Source organism: Podarcis liolepis (genome assembly GCF_965112155.1).
Source record: "Podarcis liolepis genome assembly, chromosome: 11".
Taxonomy (NCBI): domain Eukaryota; kingdom Metazoa; phylum Chordata; class Lepidosauria; order Squamata; family Lacertidae; genus Podarcis; species Podarcis liolepis.
In genome coordinates, this window is record NC_139565.1 from 32,271,150 (window position 1) to 32,291,939 (window position 20,790).

At 39.8% G+C, this 20,790-nt stretch overlaps 1 long non-coding RNA gene across 5 annotated transcripts in view; it reads right to left on the reverse strand.

The window, feature by feature from the left end:
* The window catches only part of LOC310688755, a 133,767-nt gene extending 114,691 nt beyond the window's left edge, over positions 1 to 19,076 (reverse strand). For 4 of the 5 annotated variants that reach the window (XR_014517144.1, XR_014517145.1, XR_014517146.1 and 1 more), the window contains exon 1: positions 18,962 to 19,076. This is a non-coding gene — a long non-coding RNA (uncharacterized lncRNA). Of the gene's footprint in view, positions 1 to 16,628; positions 16,663 to 18,961 lie in introns of those variants that run through there. The other variant, XR_014517148.1, reaches the window with a different exon arrangement.
* Positions 19,077 to 20,790: the final 1,714 nt, after the last annotated feature.

Here is a 20,790-nt window from a genome sequence, read left to right on the forward strand (position 1 = left end):
GAGCCTCCCCAGCGAATCAGAGGATTCCCAGAAGGGGGCGCCGGTGGTCAGGACAAGGGGGGTCCCAGGAGGGACGCATCAGGAACAAGGGGCCAGCGGGGACTCCCAAAGCGGCAGCTGGAGATCAGGACCAGCTTCCCCACCAGAGCGTAGCAAGGGGGGGGAAGGTTCCCGTGTGTCAGGGGCAGCGTCTCCGTCAGCAGGGAGAGGAAATGAGTCAGGGCTGACCACGCCTCCATGGGAGAAGGGGGGAATGGAGGGAAGGTCAGAACCAGCTATCCTCCCGGAAGAGGAGGAAAGCAGTGACGAGAGCAGTGTAACGATCAGAAGGAAGGTTGGGAGTTGGGCGCGCGCGCCAAGTTCAAATGTACAGGCGCGCGGGGAAGCAGAGAGCCCGGATTGGGAGCCAGGTCCTAAAGCCCACCGGAGGGAGGGGGAACAATCCGGGGAATCAGCGTCGGAGGAGTCCAGGAGGGGCGAAGCCCCAGCGGGCAGGAGGACCCAGCGGAAGAGGGAACAAAGAAGGAGGTGGAGCAAGGCAAGGGTCTTAAACTGGTGCCGGGGAGGGACTGACTCAGACGGAACTTCAACGGTCTAGCGTAACAGACGTAGAGCTGCGCGCCGCGGCTGTGAAACGAAAAATGAACTTCAATAAATACTTCTGTATATAAAGAGGAACTGGCGTTGGTCCTTTGTGAGCTGGGACTTGAGGCAGCCCTGACACTATCCATTTTGAAAATTTCTGTTGATTTAGCCATAATCAAAATGAAACAAAAAGGTAGCCTACAATCATAAATACTAGAACATTATTTAGAGGATATTGTGCAACACTGCACACGATACATGGTTAAAACATGAAATAAATAAATTGTTGTTGTTGTTAATCTGTTTTTTAAAAAATCTGTAGGAAAAGTATTGAAGTTTATTTATTTATTCTGTTTATGGATTGCTTCCTACGGGGCACCTCAAAGCTATTATATTTGCTCATTATGTATCTATTAAGAGGAATGCAAGTTGAGCCATTGTGCACATTCACTGGGCCTCTTGAAGTATGTCCATATAATCTTTCCATGAAGAGGTACCTAGGCATATTTCCCAATCAATATACAGAATTTCCAAAGGGTCTTGGGGAATGTGCATCTCTCTGCTGACAGTTTTACATTCTCTGGGAAATGTGCATATTCTCTGTTCCATAGCCACAACCTCCAAGAAACATGCCTTTTTTCCAATTTCTTGTTCAGAAGTGTGCAAGGTGTGCTCCCTGGGCTGCTCCTGTCCCACTGCTTCATGTTACATCACCCACATCATACTGTCCCACTGAACAGCTGGGCAGTGGTTGGGTGGGGACTCCAGACTGTTTTCTGGATGTCATGTTCTATCTATTTATAGATTGCTGTGGCCTTTATCTAGGAGGAGTGAAGTCTAGATGTAAAAATATTTTGCTTTTATGAGTCACAGTCATCTTAGAAGAAGCATTCTCTCTTGTATGTGAAAGAGAGCAGAACGACTGTGCTAATATGGTGCTGCCATGCCAGGTAGGGCAGCAGCCAATGCCCAGCCAATCAGCAAGGAACTGCCCTCCAAGAGAGGCCTCTGATTGGCCCATTTGAAGCTGCCCTCTTTGGCTGGAAGCCAGCCCCTCAGTCCCACTGGCTGTATAGGAATTTCTCACCAACCTCCAGTGAGCGAATGTGTTCTGGCTGCCGGGCATGCAGGCGGGGTGCCAGGGGCCCCAACTGTTGCCCTCTGTGAAATTGGGGAGCGGCCTCTCTACTAATCACTCTACTAATATGGTGCCTGCCTGAGGTTTTTGTGGTAAAAATAGTTTAATTACTTGCTTGCAAAATAAATAATTCACCCTTTTTTAATTGATCGCACTAACAGCAGTTAGCATCAGCAACAGTAGTAGTTTTGGATTGTATCCAACTGTGCACCTCTGCCAACCAAAATGTTTTTTCAATCCAGAGGAGTTCTGTGTGAGCAGAAATGAAGGGAAGCCATTTTCACTTAATTTAGCGGAGCCCCCGCTCTCCAGATATGCTCCACAAGGCTGAAGAATCTTTGGAACACCATGCAAGTTGGTGTGGGGTGCTTTAAGACAAAGGTGGAATACTATAATGTAAAAATTATCTCCCTTCCTGTCCATTCACAGGAGTCAATGCTGAATCAAAGGGCCTTTTTCCAGAGAAGAGACACAGTTGGATACAATGCATCAAAGTGTATATCCTGTCAACATAGCTTGAAAAATCCCTTAAACCATTTGGATTTTGTATTGTTTTTTGTTCTACGTTTATATTTTTGGAAATTAAATAAAAAAATATAGAAAAGAAAGAAAAATCCCTTAAACCTTTGCAGCACATAAAATCTACATATAATAGTCTATCAATAAATCAGATAATTACAGTCTTAACTTTTACTTTCACTGCTGTGGTTTTGGGGCAAAAGATATTAATTTAGATGTGAAAGTCTCTTCACCCTGAAACAGATTTTCTGCTGTATAATGTTGTAGGAACCTAAAACCCTAATGTCCCTTCAATGGTGTTTCTAATGTCACAGTGTGTGATTTTACACAGGCATGGTCATAAGACATATTTTGGCTTAAATCTACATCCTTGAAGTAAGTCTCATTGAATTGTATAGGCCAATATAGCACTATAAAGCATGTATTTGTCCAATACAGTTTTTTTAGACTGAACTGTAAGATGTGAATTTCAAGTCACTCTGGGTATGATCTAGCTTCCTGGAAAAGGTGTGTGGAGGGCAGATTGCAAATTGACATGAATACTCTCACTGTAAATTCCAAGCTTTCCACAGTGAAAGTCTTCTGCTTGTTCAGAACTCTCTCAGTGTGTGCACTGGGATTTTCTTGTGCACACAGGAGATGAGGGTTTGGATTGAGGTGTCTAATATATCAAATGAAATCATGACACCTTGAGATATGTATAGATAGACAGATAGACATGTGATTGTGCCTGTCTCTCAGTATGTCTATATAAAAGTAATTATACTTTAATTGCCCTTTAACAGTTTATCATAAATGCAACACTGGTATTCTGGTCTGGTAAATTGCTGCTGCTGTTGTTATTTAGATTTATATCCCACCTTTCAAAAGGAGCCCAGCATGGTAAATATATCAGCACTAAAACTATCCATTTAAAACTTCCAAAAACAGTGAAACCAAACTTCAAAAAAAGATTACAAATGCCTAAAAGAAATCACCTACTCTAAAAACTACCATTTTAGGACTGTCAGGAACAGATATTTCAGCCACTAAATACCTGCATGAACAGGAATGTTTTTAATTCCCCCCCCCCAAAAGTTAATATTGTGGGAGACTTGACACACCTCACTAGGGAGGACATGCCACAGACAAGGAGCCACCATCAATATGGCCTTGTCACATATCATTGCCACCAGGCCAGGGCAACCCCCAGTGGTGGCACCTCCAATAGGGCCCTATTGATTGTAGGGCTCATAAACACCAACTTGAAAAAAAATATCGTGGGGTACCCCTGCTGCCCACCATTCTCTACCCCCCCCATCCCTGCACTCAGCAAAGTGGTCATGAGATCCCAACACTTGGCATTGGTCAATATTTTTATGGTAGCACCCAAATCTCTGCATGTGATAGATAAATTAGGAAACAGCTCTTCATTCTGGCTTTTTTGCTTTCCATGTTCGGACAATGTGGCCTTCACAGTTGCTTAGACTACCTCAGCAGGCGCAGCCCACAATACAAACCGTTCTCCATAATGGTGTTAGTTCTGTTTTTAAAACACCAACAAGTGACTGAGTAAAACCTTAAACTAATGGGGGTTTTTTATTTTAAAAAATTAAGGATTCCTAGGCTTAAGGTTTTATTTGAGTTTAAGTTTTATTAGCTGTCAATGTAAGATAATTATGTCAATAAAGAAATGTCACAGAAGAAGTGAATGCCATGTATATCATGCACAGAACTGAGTCAAAATTACAGAGCTTTCTCTTTTGTAAAAGAGAAGCTTTGTAAAAGAGAAGAAATGAAAGGCAGAAAACCTTAGGTATATTAAAATTATCCATTGGCAAAGAGACTGCCTACAGCTCACTGTAGCTGAACTTATCCTGAGGTAAGGGTTTTTTTTAACAGATATATTGCAAGCTTTGGTTTCAGGAACATCGACCCTGACCACAGTAGCAAGGACTCATGGGAAAAAGTAATAATAAGATTAATTATGGTTCTGCTTGTAATGAAAGAAGACTTATTGACAAGGAAGAGAGGATATAGCTGGGACAGGTAAAAACTGAAAAAAGAGATAAAGACACTGGTGTCCAAACTCCCTTTTTATTTTCTTCTACTGATTTAGAAAAAGAAAGAGGGAAAAATGAGTAAATTGGGGTGGAGGCGGAATCCATGCTGCCCAACATACCAAAGCCAAACTGTGGAATTTGCAATTTGTTACAGTCAAGCTGCAAGAGGTCATTGAAAAAATAATTCAGCGGGACTTTCAAAGAACTGGATATAATTTTATAAGCTTTTAACATTTGCTCTTATGTGGGTGACTAGAATGATACAAGGGAGTTTAGACCAAATGCATTAGGCAAGAAGCTGATTACCTGCTGGGGTTAGCAGGGAACGGTATCCCATGTCATTACTCAATTGGCTAGATGGATTATGAAAGGTGTCATCGTGCATGCCTTCAGGCAACCAATGTTCCTTGGCCCTGCCAGAGGCGGATGCTACACTTAACAGACAGGAAGTAATTAGCATCCAAAGCTGAATATTACTTAAACTGATTTTTCCCTTCTGGTTTATACATTCTTTTTGAGGAGATAACTAGAACAGCTCAGAGCAAAGGGTTTAATTTTTTTTTTAAGGGGAAGGAAAAAAACCCAGGGCATTAAGCATTTTACTTTGCTTCAAACTCCCTTTTCCAAAGATCATCCTGACCAAGGAAATAAGCTACCACTTTTAACAGCCACAGAAATGTATGGTCACCATTTAAAGGCTACGTGTGATGCCACTGCCAAATTAATTTCCTCTTATTCATTTAACACCCGACTCCATTGACTTCAGGAACCAAGGTAAGATAAGTCAAATCTGATGAGGCACTTACTAGAGATGAGTGTTTACCCTTCCAGCATGATAGCATCTGTATTTGAAATACTCTAGCTCTCTGTGCTAGCCTACTGTCAGACTCTATTGACAACACCCTTAATTGTTGGGTTCTCTGCATTACTGTGCTTCTCTCTCTCTTGCACACGTATATTTAACAGATCCTGCTTCTGCTTTCAACTCATCCACAAACCTGTCAATTTCCAGATATGCTGCTCTCCCTCTGAATGTCTACATTTCTGATGATATTGAGATAACTCACACGAAAGGTATGGCATCCTATTTCAAATATGACACTGTTCAAGGCTGCCAGCCTATTTCAGGAGTTGTATGTGTATGGGTTTTTTTTCTTTTTTCTTTAAAGATGAGTTTATCCACATGGAATGATATTTCAACAAAAGCATGTGGAAACATTAAGGGATGACCAACTCAATAGTCCTGGATGGCTTCCACTTACATAAACATTATGCCCAGTAGTAAATAGTGATTACTTTTATTTTCACAGCTTTAGCCTCACCTCTCCTGCAAATTATTATTTCACGTGCAGCTTCCTATACAAATTGTGGGGGAAATAATGAGTGATATTGTTTACAATATGATTATTTTCTGGTCACTCTCATGACACCATACTTTTTGATTTTTGTTTTTATGTTTAATATAAGTGTATTGCAATCCCACACTGTTCTTCTATTTAGCCTGGATGTCTACAAAAAGCAAGTAGAGAACATGAGGTGCAATCCACATTCCTTTGAGTCCACCATAGATTCTGGTTTATACTTAATAAGCACAGGAAGGCACTCACAACCCTTTAAACATTAAAATAACAAGAATTTTATTTCATGGCTCTTTCCTTCTGCCTGCTTGTGTGGCGCTTTCACCACTTAGATACTTTATTTTATTAAAGTAAACCCACTAATGCCCCACATCACATTGAAGCACTATAGTGGCACAAATCACATTGTCCTGAATATGCCTTATGACACAAGAGAAGAATAATACTGTTCTATATATTCCCTTATCTAAAGTCCCTCCCAGTTTCTTATGGTGAGTTCATGCACAGTGAGACAACATGTATTAAGATGCCCAATGTTATGTGATGCCATCACACAGTGAGGATCACTGCCTCCAGAAATGCCCATCATAGATGTGGTGTGCGCAAGTGGGGGAGATTACAAAATCCACATCATAAGGAGTTTGGCCTTACCATCAGTCTGTCAAAGACCAGCATGCTAGGTCAAGACATTGCCAGCATTCCATGCATCAGCATTGGTGACCACATATTTGAGATAATTGAGGTGGTAGACAATTTTGTCCACCTGGGTTCCATCAAAACCATCAGCTTCTCCATCAGTGCTGAGCTGGCCAGGTGTACTGGCAAGGTAGCTGTCAGGGAGAGGCAAACGGGAAAAGATGAAAGGACAGAAACCAGCAGTTATAGAGAGCCTAAAGAGATTATCAGTAGCTTCTCGTCTGAGAGTGGGTCTGACGTTGAGGGGGAGGAGGATGAGCCGGGAACAAGTCATTCTGGGCACAGAGGAAGTAAGGGGAGGAGTTTTCGCAGACTTGCATGCTGGGTGCGGAAAAGGAGGAAGAAGGATTAGAGGGAGCAACTGCGCACAAGGGGAAGGACGCTAATGGAAACGCTGGAGATGTACGTTTGAACTTTGTCAAATAAATCAATTGTTTGGAACTGGCTGGGAGCCCGGAGTCTTATCTATGGCCAGCTGGACAGCACTAAGCCTCTGACAGTAGCTATGGCAATGGCTCACCTTTCCCAAAGAGAATGGGAAAATGCTAACAACCAATATCAAGATGAAGGTCACCAGGTAGTGAGATGTGGGTAACTTAGAAACATCAGGAGCAACACCTCAGCGCCTTCCACATGGAAGATTTTGGAGATCACATGGCAAGACAGAGTCTCAAAGAAAACCTGGTCATGAGTATTTTTAAGGAAAAAGCCAAAGTTTTTCCTTCAACGTTGCCCTTCATAGCTATTGCCATACAAATGAATGCATAGAGGAGGGATGGGAGAGGCTCTGGGTCTCAGTGTGCTATTTGAACGGCTGTGGAACCAGATCATTCACCAAGTATAGGTTGTGATGCATGGAATTATTTTTCCCCAGAGTGCCAGTGTGCCACTTTCTGCTTACACTAAAACAATACAGAAAGGGGCAGGATAAGAAGGCTGAACTGGACTATCCATAGTCCTCTAGCTCTTTTCTCCCCCATTGCCCTGCATGCTGAACAGGCTGACTGTCAATGACTTAAAACAACTAGAGAAAAATGAGTATTTGTCTCTGCATTGCCCTCCATTTATTTTTGCATTGTCCTCCATACTGAATAGGTTGCCTGCCAACGACTCAAGCCGCCCATAAACCTTCCAAAATATATCAGAATCCACACAGACCCTTCCAAATGCACAGTAAAATGAAGCATCGTATAGCTACATACCATTCTAGCCTCTTTGTTTCCCCCAGTTATTTTTGTTTGGGTCTTGTTTAAGACATAGAAGAAGACTGCTTCTTTGCAGTTATTTAAAAAGCGATTAAAGTGCACACAATAAACACAGAAAACACAAAGAGATCTTATTGGCATTTCCCTTAATTTGTGGAGGTGGAGGAATGGCCTGGAAATACACGTGCCGACAAATTAGACAGATCTAAACAGCTGTAAAGAGAATAGCTAATTATGTGATTTAAATGACTCCATATTTATTCATTTCATGCCCCATCATGTCATATACATCTGTAATCATGTAAAGACACATCAGGGTACATTTGGAAAGCCCTGCAGGGTAATTTTATGCACAAATCCCAGAAATAATGACATTTATGAAAAGCTCCAACATAGCCTATTGTGCCGTACACATCAAGGTGGTATTACTTTCTCCATTCTTAGGGATTTTTGCCTTCATCCCATTCAAAATCATGTTCCTCCAAAGGGTGTGTGTGTGTGTGTGTGTGTGTGTGTGTGTGTGTGTGAAAGAGGGAGAGAGAGAGAAAGAGAGGGAGGGGGAATGGATGTTCCAGGTCTCTTCCTGCATTTTTTCTGTCTCTTAACACTTAAAAACATGGTTAATGTGGCATAAAATGTCGGAAACAGCCATTTTTAATTTTCTGGAAGTGTGGCTGCTTAATTTTAATGATCTGATGGGTGTGTTTTTTCCTGTTCCTGTGAACATTTGCAGTCTGTGCTTTGTCAGTTAACAATAACCATATTTTGCAACAGATATGCATAACATCTGTGTTTTCTTGATGGTAGTGCAGGCACTTATACATTGCCAAAGAAAAGGAAATGGATTACCAAAAAAAGAGAGAGGAGAACAAGGTGCTATAATATAAAATTTCAATCAACACGCATACATACAATCACTCACCCAATCTCACTCTACACAACTGCTACAACCATTCATTACCTCAAATATTACCTCTGTCAACCACTCAAACAGAAACCACTCACACTCAGCAATATTACGACCTCCATAAAAAGGGTCACTGCCAAGCATACATGGGTAAGATACTTTCCAAATATCTGAAGCACTAATGGACTCATGGTCCACACCAGCTGAACTATGTAATACTCCTCTATAAATAAATATGATACAAACCTCTATAGTGGAGATGCCTTTGAGTAGGCCATATATGTGCCTGCCACATCTGCAGTCCAGGGGTTCACTGCTATTGGGCAACTTCAAGGTCCTTGCTGTCCTTTCTTATGATTCATTGTCTTTAAATCAGACCTGGACCAGATAGCCCTTCATAAACAGGGTGCTGCAAACAGAGGACTGTCCTCTGCAAAGTAGGACACAGGACTTCCCTATCTGAACTGACTGCACTAGAAAATGCTATTTTGCACTGAGGGTGGGGATGCTTATCCTAAGCTATCCTTTGCTGTCTAAAATCACATTTAGCAAATTTGTAGCCTTTTTTTGCATTTGAAAAAGAAAGGGAAGCTAACTTTAGCTTTGATACAATTGTACATTGATTCTAGAAAAAAATGCAAAACCGCAACTGTCCTAAGGTATGGTTCTTAGGTGCTACACATTTTTTCTCTCTCTGAAAAGGTGTCTTGTGAAACTACCATTCGGTACCTCATCCAGCAGGCCCTCCCTTCCCTCACAAATGCAAATAAACCCCACTGCAGCCAACCACAGACAACCAACCACACCCTGGGCCCCCAATCCCTCTCACAACCAAGGAAATGTAACAAGGGACTAGAAAGAGAACCTATCCAGTTGACGCTGACACAAAACCCCACACATACACTGTAAAAAAATTAAATCTCACCACCACTCCTCCTCTCACCGCCCCCTTATTCCTGACCTTATAATGTACTTGACGCTAATGTATCATAGCAAATGTAACTGATATGTAGGAAAGACTGTACAACCTGGAAGAAGAAACAAGGCATTTACTAAAATCTTTAATAAAAAAGTATTTAAAAAGAAAATTTTCCCCCATGATTATCAAGCATCTTTATTAGTTTAGGAAAGGAAGTCTATTGTGCAATTAAGGGCTCAATTTCACTGACTTCAACAAAAAATGTTGTGCCTATTATTCTCCCTAAATGCTTGACCATGGTTGCATTGTGATCATCATTTATGTGCCTCCATCACAAGGTCCAGAGGGTGGCAACACAAGAATGGGTGATTGCACAAGTGGCTCCCCACTTGTGGAATGCTCTCTCCAAGGAGGCTCGCCTGGTGCCTTTGTTACATATCTTTACATATACAGCCTCGGTCCTGTATACCTGAAGGAGCATCTCCATCCTCATCGTTCAGCCCAGACACTGAGGTCCAGCGCCAAGGGCCTTCTGGCGGTTCCCTCTCTGTGAGAAGTGAGGCTACAGGGAACCAGGCAGAGGGCCTTCTCGGTAGTGGTGCCCACTCTGTGGAATGCCCTCCCATAAGATGTCAAGGAAATAAACAACTACCAGTACCTGACTTTTAGAAGACATCTGAAGGCAGCCCTGTTTAGGGAAGTTTTTAATGTTTAATGCTGTATTGTGTTTTTCATATTTGATTGGGAATCGCCCAGAGTGGATGGGGAAACCCAGCCAGATAGGCGGGGTATAAATAAACAAACAATTATTATTATTATTATTATTATTATTATTATTATTATTATTATTATAAACATTACAGTGGTACCTCTGGATGCGAACGGGATCCATTCCGGAGCCCCGTTCACATGCTGAAGTGAATGCAACCCACATCAATGCGTGCACAAGTCGTGATTCGCCGCTTCCGCGCATGCACATGACGTCATTTTGAGCATCTGCGCATGCACAAGCAGTGAAACCCGGAAGTAACGCGTTCTGTTACTTCTGGGTCACCACGGAGTGCAACCCCAAAATGCTCAACCTGAAGCTACTTCAACCTGAGGTATGACTGTACTCTTCTCCCAGGCATTTGGCTCATTAAACAATGTATTATCTTGTGTGGAGCAGGGTATTGCCTTTGTTTGTTATTATGGTATATATTTGTTTTGTATATTGTAAAGCACCCTGTGATTTTTGGATTAAAGGCAGTATCAAAATTTGATTAATAATAATAATAATGTTCTTTTTCTCTGCATTTTATTTATTTATTGTTTATTTATTTATTTATTTTTGTATTGGTGTTGTTGTGATACAAGGTTAAAACTGAACTTTTGGGGAAATAAGCTCCACACTAGTTTTTAACTTCTTAGTTACAGCATAAACAATTTTGTTTCTTTTATGCCTTTTGGTATCCTCTTGTTCACTGCATCGTTAACATCTCCCCCCCCCCCCTCTTCTGAATCAAAAAAATTTCATGCCTGGTGTTCTAGCTAGATTTTCTGTTAATTTGTCTTTTACATAGCCCATTAGCACTCTGCATGGAGGAATAGTAAAGAGGAAGGTCACTGCCTTCCCCTTCCCTCAGCCTGGCCCGTGGGGGAAGTTGGCTGGCACTATGTGCCTCCCCGCCAAAAAATAAATAAATGCCCCAGCTTAAAATGTGGCTGTCCTCTCTAACAAGGAAAACTGACGGCAGGGCTAAGGCCCACCCTCTCATAGGAATTTGGTTTCATTGCCCAAACTAGCACGTTGAAGCCCACTTCTAAGGTGCCTACAGCCAACCGGTGAAAATCTACCTCACTATTTGGAAATCACGGCACTAGGGCTTTGGAAATCGCTAATTCAAGTGGCTTGGAGCTCAGAAAACCATGTTGAGTTTAATGTTCTTTACTGTCGCCCATTGGTCTAATGACCATCTCTGCTGAAACAGCAACAACAACAAAATTGCAACAATGATATTGTACAGCTGAGATGCCGTCTACCAACAGGAAATCAACGAGTGCTGTCAAAATCCCATTCAAAAACAGAATCGTAGGCCACTCTGAAATTCGTTTTGTTTCCACTGTGTCTTACTCTCCCCACAAGATGCAGCGGTTCCTAGGATTTCCAAGTATGGGCAAAGTTGTAGTCATTCTCAGGCTACATTACATATTGTCACAGAAGAAGAAGAGTTTGGATTTGATATCCCGCTTTATCACTACCTGAAGGAGTCTCAAAGCGGCTAACATTCTCCTTTCCCTTCCTCCCCCACAACAAACACTCTGTGAAGTGAGTGGGGCTCAGAGACTTCAGAGAAGTGTGACTGGCCCAAGGTCACCCAGCAGCTGCATGTGGAGGAGCAGAGACGCGAACCCAGTTCACCAGATTACGAGTCTACCGCTCTTAACCACTACACCACACAGATCTCAATAGGGATCATGCGGAAAGAACTTTGCCTAGTCGTCTCCCTATCTTTTGCTTTAGATACTTCAGAGAATGTAAAGGACTACATACAGTTCCTTCACGTCCTGTGCCACATGTAAGAGAGCCCAAGATGTGTGTCAAACTGTGAGACATGATTGGTGCCAACGGTATGTTTATTTGCTAATGGAAACAACAGAAGCAAGAACTAAAATGACATACCCAAAGCACCACAGTAAGGGGGAACCCATTTTGGATATTTTGAAGTATCCTACCACCCAATCAATAATTATTGATTATGAAAACACTATTTTATTTTCATTTAGTCTGCATAAGAATCAGAATTGTCCAGAGGCAAAAAGAAGGACTAGAAATGGTCAGGCTGGGTTTCAAGTGTGGCCCATTAACAAGTATCAATCTTTAAAATGGGAACAGAGTTTCTTATGTGGATCAATAATAGAACAAAGGCTGCAAAGTGCAATACAAAACAGAAAGTTGCTACATAAATTATCAATAAAAAGCATGTATTTCAACATGATTTTTTTTAAAAAAAGTTTTAAATGCCTCATGGAAAATCACAGTTGTGTTTTTTTATATATATAAAAAATCAAATTCTACCAACATATATCCTATTTTATAAAGCTTTTAAAATATACATAAATAGGCAATAATTGTAATGCTGTTTTAAAGTTTTTAAAGCATTTTATCTTTTCCCTTGGTAGAAAGCAAGTGTATCACATATATATAACAATCTGTGAGATGGAAGCATTCTGCATATCTTTTGTTCTTGCAGAATTGTGCCAATACTAAGTTGAAACATTTTTTAATAAGACCTGCTCTGCTAGTGAGAAGAAAAGCTCTAATAATAATTTGAACTGTTGGTATTTAGAGAAACTGAAATTATATGAGTCTGATCAGCTATGAAAGTCTGGATATGCTAACAATTCATTCATTATGGTAAAATGCCCCCCACCCCATTACAGCTATTTTTCTATTGTTAATAATCTGTCAGCATTTTCATTTCCAATCCTGATTATCAGCAGTTTGCAGAAAAATGTCTCCAAAAGTACTCAGATTTTTGATGCTGTCAGAAGAAAATAGAGAAATTTTTTTTGCAGAAAATTAAATGACTACAAATGCATTATGGAAGAATAAAATGGTGTGTTAATGGTTTGAGAATACTTGCTACATGTCAGTATTCCCCCCCCTTTCATGGGAGGAAAAGGAGAATAAAATTCACCCAAATTTCACATATTCCATAGCATTGTTTTATTTCAAGCACCCTGGTGGCTTGCTTGTGTTAGTTAACTTGCCTTGGGTCACTAGTATTACTCTGAAAACATAAGGCCTTGTTCTCTTGGGGTATAGCGCCATAAACATCTTCAAGAAAACGCAAGTGGTAAGTACTGTGTCAGTACTGACACATTCTTCACTCAAGTCCATGACAACTATTGAGGTTGTGCTTAAACCTTTAGAAATCCTAAAATGTGCCGTACTAAGCAGGATGCAAGAACTTTAGGCCAACATAGTATTTGTTCCTTTTCAATGGGTTTTGGGGTTGGTTGGTTTTTTGTTATATGTATATATTGTACATCACGATCCACCCACATGTATGGATGAGGGAGAATTTTGGTTCAGTTCAGATTTATAAGTGAACTCATGTAATTCATACTTTCCAAAACAATACACAACCTGAGACAGTCATCCTTCAAAATTCCCATTTCTCTTAATTTTTCAGGGCAGTTCTCCAGCAAAGTAAAGGGTACAAAAATGCATACAGTGGGGTAAAAATTCACATTCATTCATTCAACCTTTATTGGCATGATTTGGACAATAAAAGTCATAAAAGAGAAAGAGAGAAACCATGCATAAAACATTGGTAATCCAGACATATTAAACACATAAAACGTACACATAAAGACTCAGCAGTCACCACTAAGTAAAATGTAAGTAGTTTCAAATTTGACTTTAAAAATCTCTGCCAAACTCACATATTAGTCGAAATAGTGGATTATATAGGGGAAAATTGTTTTGCAAAAATGTGTACATTGGGATTAACTTCCACTAAAATGCTGGTGGATTTTAAAGTGAACTACTTTAAAAAATAAATTGCAAACCGATGTGGAAATGTGGAGAACCGTATTTAAGAATGGAAAAATTAGAAACTGAGAGAAACCAAAATTGACAGATTTGCCCCTCCAGTTTTCTCTTGATCATCTGAATTTGTAAAACTCCTATTTTCCTTAATGGCCACCCACCTGTAAAATGAAAAGCCTTATCAAATATAGGAGATCAATAAAACAATGTGTGGGACCACCCTAAACAAGTGAAGTATTTGGTTGCAACAGGAAGAACCGCAGGGGAACTATGGAACGGTCTGTTTCTGTTTCTCATTCTCACCCAGGGCATATGGCCAAATCCCTTGATCAGCTTGATTAGCAGCCATTCACAGTCACATCATGCATAGAAATATAGCTAGTTTAAAGATACTCAGAAGTGAAAATTTTCCAGGAACTTTTAAGTCTTGCCCATGAGATATATAAAGAAGATCTGATCATGCTGAAAATTCAAGCCTTGTTCTTTCTGTATTTTCCAGACACTGTAGTCTTGGCTGGAGAATCTATGTGTGTACAAAATGGGCAGCTCCTGTTCATTGTAAAATTTATTGGAGCCAGCACCTCTGTGTGGCAGAGTCTGGGATGAGAGACCTTTGTGCTCAAGGAACTTTCTTTTCCATAGCTGGCACTATGTTCGGGAGTGGAGAAGGTTTCATATAAGACTCAAAGACAAAGTGAAATAATCATCTCAGTCAATAGCCATTAACGACCTACAGTATCACAGAAGCACCATGCAAAAAAAACAACGAAGTGAGTATATAATTGCTTTTCTGAGATTTTATCATTGTTTTAATAACGCTTCTTTTTAAGAAGGGCTATAAGATCAGATGGAATAAAGTGTTCTTTTTCTTGAAGATCCATCATCATATTTGCAATACCAATTCAGTTATATGGTGAAAAATCTTGCAACATGCCTTGTGACAGAGAGTTCCAAGCCTAGCTGTTTTAGAGTTGTCTGTCAAGGCCATGCTTTTCTCCCTAAGATATATAAAGCCTGGCATTCATTCTCCTATTATTTAATGCTGTGCTTAAAAGAAGAAGCAGGTCGGAAGAGCCTTATTAATGTCAAGACAGTAATGCTAATTGCACTCTTCTTATTTCTTTGGTTTCCCCTCCCCTCTGTAATTATATTGTGAAACAAAAAATGAATATTCCCATTGATTATGAAATATGGTGCCTAAAAGCATTTAGTTCATCTCAAATGGAAAAGGCAGACTATTGCCAAAAGGGGGATATATAGTCTCCCATATGTTGCCAACCAACCTCCAAAATTTCTGCTTTCAACCTATATAACCTTAAATGACTCAAGCCCGTTATATTTACAATCATGTATTCTCCCATAGGCCCTTCCGTGTTCAGTTAGCTTCTTTATTTATTCATTCATTTGTTTGTATAGTTATTTTTTAAATCACTTTCTAAACCACTTAATATTTTAAAATCTCTAAGTGAATTTTAAAATACAACATAAAAACACTAAAGTTCACTAAAATGGTACCATAAAAACAGACAAGGACAGACATTCAGTGACCAGTCTTATGGCTTAAAGAAAGGCAAAAAGGTGACTGAAGCAATGAATGGATGATGCTTCACATACAGGAATTCCCATCAACGCTGACCATTGGTCATGTTCACTGAGGCTGATGGGAGCTTCAGTCCAACATCTGGATTGGCTACCTTGGTCTTGGTTCTTAACATTCCCCTCTATCTGATGTTTCTGTGCTCCTAGGCTGACTGAACTTCCAGCTGTGGCATCTGCTGGGTCCATAGCTACTCTGTATCCCGACCTCTCTTCATTCTCCAAATGAAGACAGATCTCCACTACAGTTCATATGTTTGTGTGTATATTTACTTTACATTATTGTTACCTACCCCAAACCTTAGTGATGAGGTGCAGGGTGAAATTAAAAAGAACAAACTCCTAGTGAAAGCCTAATATTTAACATTGAAATACAGTTACAACTTCAGTTTATTGAGGAACTATTACCACAAACATTATCTAGTGTATTCTGGAGGTGCTTTGGGCATATTGAGCTCACTAAATTCTCTTAAACTCATGACAAAAATATTAATCATCAAACCTTATCAACGTAATGTGTGAATTCTAGACTGTTTTGCACACTGTGAATTAACAGTGAAATCATGTGCATGTTTCCTTAGATGCCATGACTTTCCAGTAGCAGCAAAACTGGATGCCCTCATCTCTCTCTCCTGCAATAAGACATGTATCAGTCTCTACAGCCACAGTGGGTGCTGTAACTCTCTAATGGTTTGACTTTACTCTTGAAGGCGCAATCTTCCTTAGTAACTACATTTCAGATTATAGTGTTATAGCCAATGGTGTACTCCCACTCAAAAGTCATTGTCTTTGCTCAGTCATGCAATGGAAAGGGCTTGTACATGGGGCACTTACAAGAAAGCTCAGAATTTTTCTTCTGAGAAGGTATCACCTTCTCATATTGCGACTGACACTCTAAAGTGAATTGCAGAAGCATTCCCATTGAACTTTGCCATTTTGATTTGGAAAAAGTTCTTGAATTAGGGTGATCCCATTTTTATGGTAGGTTGCTGGATACAAATTTCATAGGATCCAAGTGGAATGTTTCTTTCCTGTTGCTGGCATCCACATCCTAAAATATTCACCTGTCTCCCTACCTGCAAAACTATCTTGCAACATGAAGGTGTATAGGATCTTTCCCATTTACCTGCTGGTGCAGCAAGCCTTAGGACTAGGCCGTTGGTCAGGCCAAGGTCCCACAGGAAGCTGGAACAATTTGGATTGATTCAGAGTCTTAGGGAGCTTTAAAGAAACATAGAAAAATACTGTACATGTAATTTTATTAGATTTGGATGTTTAATGGGTCATATTTAACTTGTCAACCCAAGCACTATGGTGCTGATGTAGAAACTGAAGAGGAAACAAAGTGTTATTTTGCTTTGATTTTATTTTTAAAGGTTTGAATGCTTGCATTATACAAAATCCTGTATACAACATTTATAATTTTTGTAGTTTATTTTTACTGATATTGAAAACAGCTATAGAGAGAGTGCACATGTACATGTTGGTGTGTAATACACGTATATAAACTGCCATAGCCACACTCTCTATTTAAAATGTCATGGTGTTTATTACAGCTATAAACATCTAATGGCTGAGTATTGAATACACGGTTGTTTATTAAATCCGGCAAGATTTAATTAAACAATTCTTCTGCTTTAAATATAACATTTTCTCATTTTCTGTAATCTTAGAAGGGATTTTCATTGTTCTCTTTTAAACCTTTGAAATTTCCATCAGTTTCCCTTTCAAAATTCCATGTGCTGAGAAATTGTAGCGGGGGCGGGGGGGGGGGTAACATGACAAGCAGGTAATTAAATAAATGTTTTGAAATATCCTTGTTATGGAAGAACTCCATTCAGTTCATGTCTTGGAATATGTCTTTTGATTCCATTACAACGAAGAAAGTGTAATTAAGAAAGAAAGAGAGTTGCCCCAGATAAGTAAATCAATAATAATAATAAAAAATCACCACCAAATTGATTTCCTCTCTTGGGATTTGTTTTTCTCTTAGATTCATGAGTATGGTTATTATCAGACCTGGAAAGCTCTTTCTCTATTCAAATTAAGCATCACATCATTAGAGATTCCTAGATAAAAGAACACACTACATCTGCACACATCTGCATTCTCAGCATCACATTACTGTGGTATACCAAGTGATTGCAATGTGTACTCCTCTTCTGCAAGGAGCAGTGTTAAATTATCACCTAAATACAAAACATATCTTTGGTTCAAACCCACTATCAATGCCATGCTTTTACCCACAAGATTTATGACATGTATCCAACCTACCAATTTTGTACTGTTTCATGGCTAAATGAGTGGAGTACGTTTAATGCATGCGACGCAATATTCAAAACAGTGACTCCTCTTTATTATTTCTTGCTTTAGATCTGAATGATTATCACCGGTATCCTCATTTTTGTGATCCTTCTGGATCAGAACCTTTTCTGTTAACCACCTGGTGCTGTGATGCTCTGCTCTAAACAGATTAATTTTACACAAACACTGCATACCCTTAACCTCAAGTGATTATAAGGTAAAATAGGAAATGGTATTTAGTCCTAACAAATGCATTGTCCTCTAATTTCTCAGGGCCCTTAGGCTTTCATTAACCCATTCCATCTTCAAAGCAATAAAAGGTCCATTTCTTTCTCTAAATGCCATTCATAAAAACAAACAAAAACACGCTTCGTTCCATTAATAAATACACCCCCCCTGCCAAGCCCATATTGGCATACAGTGAAAATTCTAATAATAAAGTACAGTAATAAAGAATATAGTGCAGGATGTAAGATCACAGTGTTTGGTAATCCATGTTGTACGAGTTCAATGGCATCTCATTTACATGTTGCTCATGTTTATGCAAGCTACTGGCAAATGCAGCAGTAGTGGCCATTGCAATCAGCTATACAGGAAAAGGCTGCAAATGGCAGCTACTGTCTACATACTAATACATTTTTTCCATTTAGAAACAAAAGCAGCAGCCAAGATATACAACTATCTGGCAAGAAAACCCAGTACAATTTGCTTTAGGAGTGAAAACAAAAAAGAGAGAAACACATATTTTAACACACACACCCTCCTGATATGTTCAACCCAGCCTTCTTCTCCTTTTAAAAAAAAAGGGGGGGGAGAAATGGCTTTTATGTTATAGGAATTCTGCTGGTGATGAAAACACCATACAGCCAATCAAACTGTGATGCTATAGAGCCATCCAAAGTAGAAGCCTAGCTAGTGTTTAAAATAACCCTGATGAATTATTCATTGAGAGTTGATGTTTATGCAAATTTCCGAAGCGTATGCCCACCTGACCGCCATGGGTTAATGATAGTAGGGGGGGGCAGAAACCCAAAACCATGCATACGAAAACCAAAACCTAAAGCAAACCACCAATCTTTAAGCATTCTCCAGAACCTATATAATCAAATGATAATACTCTTTCATTAAATACATAAAAAGAATTACAACCCTTACCTGCTTAGCTTTGTAGGGCCCTCAGATTTTCTGGATGAAATAACTGTGGTGCAACCAATAAAACTGAACTGAAAAGCTGATTAAGGGCACTTACTTAATGCAAAGCCACTCACTGAATATTCATATGATGCCTGTGTTTATGCAAATTAAGGCAAAAGAAAGCCCAAGGGGATTGGTTGCCATAGACCACAAATACTGTGTACAGCAGGAAGGGGGGGGGACTGAGAGAGAGAGAATGGTAACAAATAAATCTTGAAATTCATAGCTCGGAAATAGCAATGTGGAGTAGAGTAAAATATTAGAAGTCTAACATGAATTACTGTTTTAAGGAGCTTTATCTAATCATATCATTTTAGGCCTATCAGATATTTGCCTGCCGTACAGTAATCTATAATTATCATCATTCCAAGAGGTGCTGTCAGAAGTGTGTTCAACGTTATTTATTCTGTAACTATTTATGTAAGCAAGGTCCTTAAGCATATCAAGTAGGAGAGGGGGGGAGAATCATAATTACAACAGAACTGCTGGTGTAAGTACAGTGGGAACAAAACCCATAGGCAAATGCCACCCTTTATTAAGGGTGACTTTTCAAGCAAAATGATCCTAAAAACTGGTGTGTCAGCGGGAGACTGCTGAGGAGGGATTTAGGTCTTGACTTTCTTAATTTGGATGCAAAGAATGCTTTGTTTCCGACGTGCCTTTATTTTCTTTGATGTCCCTAGCCTTCTGCACTGATACGTCGCTTCATTCCCCCCCCCCCCATCCCATTCAAAGGGCTTTTCTAGAGAGGGGGAAAACTATTTATAGATTATGTTTGAAGGCTACACCAAAAATTCTGTCTTGTTCAGGGACAGACCATATTTGCATATGTTCTTGTTAGTAGCCCCATGATGTTAATAACATTTGATACGTTTTCAAATTGGAATGCTGCGGTGTACCAGCTCGACTGCTTTTCTGATAGGCAAGAAATGTAAGATGACACAAAGTGTTCCTCCCCTTTAGATAATTGCTTATGACTTAGCCTTACCTTTTCCATTCCAGTCAATACAAAATTCAGATTTTGATTTGATGATCCCCATTAGGGGTCATCCATTATTAAACCTGATCACTGTTATCTAAAACTTTGGGAGATTTCAGAAACTGATATGTGCATGCTTTGCTCCTCCTTTCCTGTTTGTGGGTACACAAATACCATTAATATCCTCATTTCTCAATCATTAGTCAAATGCTATGTCTTATGGTCACTTAGAGATTATTGCACCAGCAAACAATTTCCTAATGAGAGCCAATAATGGTGGTATGATACCTACCGTATTTTTCGCTCTATAAGACGCACCAGACCATAAGACGCACCTAGTTTTTGGAGGAGGAAAACAAGAAAAAAAATATTCTGAATCTCAGAAGTGAGAACAAGAGGGATCACTGCGCAGCAAACCCTCTCGCTGTTCTGGCTTCTGGGATAGCTGCACAGCCTGCATTCGCTTCATAAGATGCACACACATTTCCCCTTACTTTTTAGGGGGAAAAAGGTGAGTCTTATAGAGCAAAAAATACAGTATATTCTATTTTGCTACTTTTAAAACCTGCACATCTAGTTTCCAGTTATTTCTACTGCCATCTGTTGGCATCTGGCAACACTTCACAGAATTGTATGTACCTGGATGACTTCTATTCAAGGAAAAAGCTACTTTGGGAAGGGTGTTTACATTGAAAAAGTGGTAGGAGGGAATGTTTGACCATTCCAACTGCTGCCACTTTTCTGTTCCAAATCACTTTCAGTCAAGCTGCTTTCCCCCACCTGGTAGAGAGCCAGAAAATATGCTTCACCT